The sequence below is a fragment of the Salvelinus alpinus genome, chromosome 9, assembly GCF_045679555.1.
Source record: "Salvelinus alpinus chromosome 9, SLU_Salpinus.1, whole genome shotgun sequence".
NCBI classification, from domain to species: Eukaryota; Metazoa; Chordata; class Actinopteri; order Salmoniformes; family Salmonidae; genus Salvelinus; species Salvelinus alpinus.
In genome coordinates, this window is record NC_092094.1 from 29263844 (window position 1) to 29271115 (window position 7272).

Here is a 7272-nt window from a genome sequence, read left to right on the forward strand (position 1 = left end):
ATAATTCCCTCATCAGTTCTTCCTACAGGAGCATCATCCCCCCATAGCTCTGTGGGCGGAGGTGTGTGTGAAAGACCATATTCACTAAACTCAGATTTCTCTGTTTCACTCTCCACTCTATCAGATAGAGAGAATACAACCCACACGAGGCCTGTCCTTACAACCATCCATCAACGCAGAGAGGCACTACTCTCGCTCAATATCAGAAATTATTATTTTATTAATTTGTAGTTTAAAAACATGACGTTACTGCCTAAGAGGCCAAAACCCAGCTACCCTTGGACAAAGGAACTCAATGTTATATTTCAGGAAGCTGATCTAATACACATATTTGGAAACAAGTTACTATGCAATGTCAATATGATCAAACACAAGTTAACCCTACGCTACAAAGACAAGTGGTCAACTGACATATGGCTAAAACCAAAACTCTGAACTAACAACAAGATCAAAAACAGCTATGATCCAGAACCTTATGTCACCTCCCACCTAACCAGAAACCAAAGGTCCTTGTGTGCCCAGTTGAGAACCGGGATACTGCCTCTGGCAATTAAAGTAGGTAATGCCATATATGAAGAAGAGCGACCATGTAACATCTGTGATTTAAGGGAAGTATTTTATTGTACTTTAAATGATGATTTGACAGCGATACTGTTTGATAAAGTGTTGCAAAGAAATCAGGAACGATTCTGGATTAGAGCTGAAGAAAAACTTGAATGGATATTTAGGAAAGAAGTATTCCTGGTTGTAAATCTGATCTCCCAAGCGTGGAAGATACGACAAGATAAGTTAATTGAATTATTATAATTTTTTTCTCTCAATTGTTTTTCACTGTTGTATGAACGTATGTTTATATATACAGTGCATTCGGAATGTATTCAGACCCCTTGACTTTTTCAAAATGTTGTTACGTTACAGCCTTATTGAAAAATGTATTAAATAGTTTTTTCCCCCCTCATCAATCTACCCCATAATGCCAAAGCAAAAACAGGTTTTTAGAAATGTTTGCATAAGTATTCAGACCCTTTACTCAGTACTTTGTTGAAGCACCTTTGGCAGCGATTACAGCCTTGAGTCTTCTTGTTTATAATGCTACAAGCTTGGCACACCTGTATTTGGGGAGTTTCTCCCATTCTTCTCAACAGATCCTTTAAAGCTCTGTCAGGTTGGATGGGGAGCGTCGCTGTACAGATATTTTCAGGTCTCTCCAGAGATGTTCAATTGGGTTCAAATCCAGGCTCTGGGTGGGCCATTCAAGGACATTCAGAGACTTGTCCTGAAGCCACTCCTGCATTGTCTTGGCTGTGTGCTTGGGCTTGTTGTCCTGTTGGAAGGTGAACCTTCAACCAAGTCTGAGGTCCTGAGGTCTTTGGAGCAGTTTTTCATCAAGGATCTCTCTGTACTTTGCTCCATTCATCTTTCCCTCGATCCTGACTATTCTCCCAGTCCCTGCTGCTGTAAAACATCCCCACAGCATGATGCCTTCACCACCATGCTTCATCGTAGGGATGGTGCCAGGTTTCCTCCAGACTTCAGCTTGGCATTCAGGTCAAAGAGTTCAATCTTGGTTTTATCAGACCAGAGAATCTTGTTTCTCATGGTCTGAGAGTCCTTTAGGTGCCTTTTGGCAAACTCCAAGCGGGCTGTCATGTCCCTTTTACTGAGGAGTGGCTTCCGTCTGGCCACCCTACCACAAAGGCCTGTTTGGTGGAGTGCTGCAGAGATGGTTGTCCTTCTGGAAGGTTCTCCTATCTCCACAGAGGAACCCTGGACCTACGTATGTCAGAGTGACCATGTCGTTCTTAGTCACCTCCCTGACCAAGGCCCTTCTCCCCTGTTTGCCCAGTTTGGCCGGGCAGCCAGCTCTAGGAAGAGTCTTGGTGGTTCTGAACTTCTTCCATTTAAGAATGATGGAGGCCACTGTGTTCTTGAGGACCTTCAATGCTGCAGAAATGTTTCGGTAGCCTTCCCCAGATCTGTGCCTCATCACAATCCTGTCTCGGAGCTCTACGGACAATTCCTTCGACCTCATGGCTTGGTTTTTGCTCTGACATGCACTGTCAACTGTGGGACCTTATATAGAAAGGTGTGTGCCTTTCCAAATCATGTCCAATCAATTGAATTTACCACAGGTGGACTCCAATCAAGTTTTAGAAACATCTCAAGGATGATCAATGGAAACAGGATGCACCTGAGCTCAATTTCGAGTCTCATAGCAAAGGGTCTGAATACTTATGTAAATAAGGTATTTCTGTTTACATTTTTTATAAATTTGCAAAAATGTCTAAAAACCTGTTTCGGTTTTGTCGTTATGGGCATTGTATATAGATTGACGAGGAAAAAATGCATTTAATCCATTTTAGAGTAAGGCTGTAACGTAACAAAATGTGGAAAACGTCAAGGGTTCTGAATACTTTCAGTGTATGTATGAGTGCATATGTTATTATTGTATTTAGCTACAGCAAATACAGTGTTTTATAAGCCCATGTTGGCTGGGCATCCTGAAGGTGCATAACACTGTAATAATAAAATCTATCAAAATCTATCATTCAAATCATCAGATAGTTGAAGTGTAGAGGACAAGACAATGTAGGGTGTAAGTCATTAGGATGAAGTATGTGCGTGTGTGTGCTCACAACTGTCCTCCTGGAGAAAGAAGGGATGAGGAGGAAAGAAGAGAGGAGGGGTGGACTGTGGTGGACAGGGGAATGAGTGAAGGCTGAATGATGAACAGAGCGGATGTAACAAGTGGACGTTTGATGATGGCAATTTTGACCGTAAAAATTAGATGTCTGTCAGATGTGGTTTTGAGAGGGAAAGAGGGAGCGAGAGCGCAGAGAGAGGGATTGTAAAAGGCGTTAATCTGGCTGCCAAATGGAGAGTTGGGCATGTAGTTTCTGCCTGGGGAGCCATGCAAAGTGTGTGTGTTCAGCGGGTGTGTGTGCATGTGTGTATGTGTTTGCTCAGAAAGCGGAAATTGTCTTAATTTCTGGGTAAGAGTTGCAGGGGAGAGGAGAGGGGTTGATACAGCTAAATAAAGACAAGATCCATTTAGGACACGCAGAGTGAGAGATTCAGTCTTCCCCAGAAGAGAGATGGAGAGAGGATGAGAGCTAGTGATAGTCAGAGAGAGAGAGAAAGAGATGAAGGGGAAAGTTCTTTTAAGTTCTCCCTTAAACATGCGAACAGTCTTTGCCAGGGTTAGTCATGGCTCTTTGCTCACTGTAGATTTGGATGTTCCCACACAGCAGCACACACACCCTTCCTGTTGCTTATCCGCTTTCAGTACCTCACTTTGTATTGAAATCCCTCCCAGGGAATTATCCCAGCGCTAACGGTGAGCTTACTCAGCTCAGATAAGTTCTCTCTCTGTAAGCTGCAGCGTCGTTCTCATTTAAAAAGTGTTATTAGAATGGCAAGAGTTTATTTGGAGGGAGAAAATTACCAGAAATAGGTGATCATACAGATGTAGGATCTTAATTTGAGCCAGTTTGCTATAACAGGAAAATAATCTTGCAGCAACAGGAAATATTAATTATTATGTGGATTATAATTAATGGACATCAAGTCTGAAATTTCGAAGTGGAAATGACAAACTTTAGAAGCCTTTTTAAAAATCAAATACACTATACAGTACGTTTGCATTTCCTTCTGTGCAGGAAAATTCTCAGCATCTAAAGAGTGATCAAATTAAGATCCTACATCTGTAATTTCCGCTCTGCATCAAATCCTGCTGGACCTCGTTCTGGCCATATCATTTGAGAGATTGAATAATCTTCCCCTGGTATGATATGATGAGGACAAGAGAGAGAGGGAGAGGGAGTAAGAAAGAGAGAGAGAGAGAAAGAAAGAAAGAAAGAGGCTGAAGTTGTCATTGACATCTTAAGGAAGACATTTGGTTGAGTAGAGTATTGCCAGATTTGTGTCAGGCCAGCTCCGATCACTCAACCTCTCCCCCTCCTCTTTCTCCCCTCTCCCATCTCCCCCTCCTCCCTCTCTCTTTCTCTCTGGCTGTCAGGAGGGTCATATATCTGGGTAGATTGAGTGTGTGTGTGTTCCCACACAGTGTGTGTGTGTGCACGTGTGTGTATGTGTGTGTGTCATATATCTAGGTCTGTGTGAGGGCAAGGGAGATCACAGCCCAATTTAGGTCCTGATAACTAATCAATAGGCAGCTTATTCCTCCAGCAGGAAGTAAAGGAGTAGGCCCCTGGGAGACGTAGTTCACATTAAACTCCCCTCAACTCTCAACATGGGACAGTCACAAATGATGCTAGAAAGAGTGAGGGATGGAGGGAGGATTAAAGGAAAAAGAGATACATAGACTGGGATGTGTCGTTCAGATTACTTAGTTAGTAATTATAGGAGAGAGAGAGGAAAAGAAAGAGGGAAAAGAAGCAGGAGAGAGAGAGAGAGAATACAAATGGTGATGAGGGACACATGGCTCCCTGCATGAATGCCTAGACTTTAGCTCAGCAGGCTAACACAATCTTGCATTCTCAAATTCTCCAACACATCTGGTCACAGTTGGACACATACTGTAGAATGTCCTATACCAGTGAGCACAGAGAGGAAAGAGGAGCGGTCACATAGTGTTAGCAGTTAGCCGGGTTTGAAGTCCTCCTCTTAGCGAGCTTCTGCCCCGTTGATGCTTGAAGGGTTCTCCTGCCGCGGAACACAGGAACTATCCGTCCTCATTTCCTGTGACAGGCCATTCATAAAGCTGATGCTGTGTCACTGTCTTCCTCCCTCATGAAGAAATATGGCAGCAGCCTCTGTCCCCCCTGTCCCACCTTCTCGTGTGCCACCGCTCCCCCTCATCTGCACCTTACTCTCCCCTCTGGCCCACCCCCAACGCCCCTCCCCACACTTCCACCCCCATTCACAATGACAATCTCATCTAATACTGCTTGTTCACTCCCCCCCATCACCCCCCCCCCCCCTCAAGGACATACTTATTCAAGCAGTAATATTTATTTTCAAGGACCATCAATTTGTAGTAGTTCCTATTATGCAATTGTTTCTAGTCGCTAACAGATGGCAGCATATCGCCACAACCTCATGGATAAAAACAACTAACTTACTATTCATCACTACCTTACAAGTTCTATTCAAACTTCCTCTACTTATTTACAACATACATGAGTGTTAAATCAGGACTGATGATTTTGACTGATTTCTTTATATGAACTGTAACTGTAAATTCAGAAATTGTTGCATGTTGCATTTATATTTTTGTTCAGTGTACATAATATTACATTTAATTTGTATTTAAATTTCCTTTATACTCTATTTCACAAAATTTTAGGACCCACAGGCTGTCCCAACACATAATGACATGAAAGTGAATTCTCAAATCAAATCAAATTTAATTTGTCACCTTACAGTGAAATGCTTACTTACAAGCCCTTAACCAGCAAAGCAGTTTTAAGAAAATGCAATGCAAATAGTCTGGGTAGCCATTTGATTAGCTGTTCAGGAGTCTTATGGCTTAGGGATAGAAGCTGTTCAGAAGCCACTTGGACCGAGACTTGGCGCTCCGGTACTGCTTGCCTTGTGGAAGCAGAGAGAACAGTCTATGATTAGGGTGGCTGGAGTCTTTGACAATTTTTTGGGCCTTCCTCTGACACTTCCTGGTATAGAGGTCCTGGATGGTAGGAAGCTTGGCCCTGGTGATGTACTGGGCCGTACGTACTACCCTCCGTAGTGCCTTGTGGTCGGAGGCCGAGCAGTTGCCATACCAGGCAGTGATGCAACCCGTCAGGATGCTCTCGATGGTGCAGCTGTAAAACCTTTTGAGGATCTGAGGACCCATGCCAAATCTTTTCAGTCTCCTGAGGGGGAATAGGTTTTGTCGTGCCCTCTTCACGACTGTCTTGGCGTGCTTGGACCATGTTAGTTTGTTGGTGATGTGGACGCCAAGGAACTTTAAGCTCTCAACCTGCTCCACTGCAGCCCTGTCGATGAGAATGTGGGTGTGCTCGGTCCTCCTTTTCCTGTAGTCCACAATCATCTCCTTTGTCTTCATCACGTTGAGGGAGAGGTTGTTGTCCTTGCACCACACGGTCAGGTCTCTGACCTCCTCCCAATAGGCTGTCTCATCATTGTCGGTGATCAGACCTACTACTGTTGTCATCAGCAAACTTAATGATGGTGTTGGAGTTGTGCCTGGCCGTGCAGTCATGAGTGAACAGGGAGTACAGGAGGGGACTGAGCACTCACCACTGAGGGGCCCCTGTGTTGAGGATCAGCGTGGCAGATGTGTTGTTACCTAACCTTACCACCTGGGGGCAGCCCGTCAGGAAGTCCAGGATCCAGTTGCAGAGGGAGGTGTTTAGTCCCAGGGTACTTCGCTTAGTGATGAGCTCTGAAGGCACTATGGTGTTGAATGCTGAGCTGTAGTCAATGAATAGCGTTCTCACATAGGTGTTCCTTTTGCCCAGGTGTGAAAGGGCAGTGTTGAGTGCAATAGAGATTGCATCATCTGTGGATCTGTTGGTGCGGTATTGAAATTGGAGTGGGTCTAGAGTTTTTGGGATAATGGTGTTGATGTGAGCCATGACCAGTCTTTCAAAGCATCTCATGGCTAAAGGCCGTGAGTGCTACGGGTCGGTAGTCATTTAGGCAGGTTACCTTAGTGTTCTTGTGCACAGGGACTATGGTGGTCTGCTTGAAACATGTTGGTATCGCAGATTCAGACAGGGAGCGGTTGAAAATGTCACTGAAGACACTTGCCAGTTGGTCCAGTCCTCGATGGACTTATTGATAAAGCCAGTGACGGATGCGGTGTACTCCTCAATGTCATCGGAAGAATCCCGGAACATATTCCAGTCTGTGCTAGCAAAACAGTCCTGTAGCGTAGCATCCGCTTCATCTGACCACTTTTATAGACCGAGTCACTGGTGCTTCTTGCTTTAATTTGTGCTTGTAAGCAGGAATCAGGAGAATAGAGTTATGGTCAGATTTGCCAAATGAAGGGCGAGGGAGAGCTTTGTATGCATCTCTGTGTGTGGAGTAAAGGAGATTTTTTCCACTTCAGGTTGCACATTTAACATGCTTATAGAATTAAAAGTAAAACTTTTTAAGTTTCCCTGCATTATAGTCCCCTGCCACTAGGAGCGCCTTCTCTGGATGAGCGTTTTCCTGTTTGCTTATGGCTGAATACAGCTCATTGAGTGTGGTTTTAGTGCCAGCCTCGGTCTGTGGTGGTACGTAGACAGCTACGAAAAATACAGCTGACAACTCTCTAGGTAGATAGTGTGGTCTACAGCT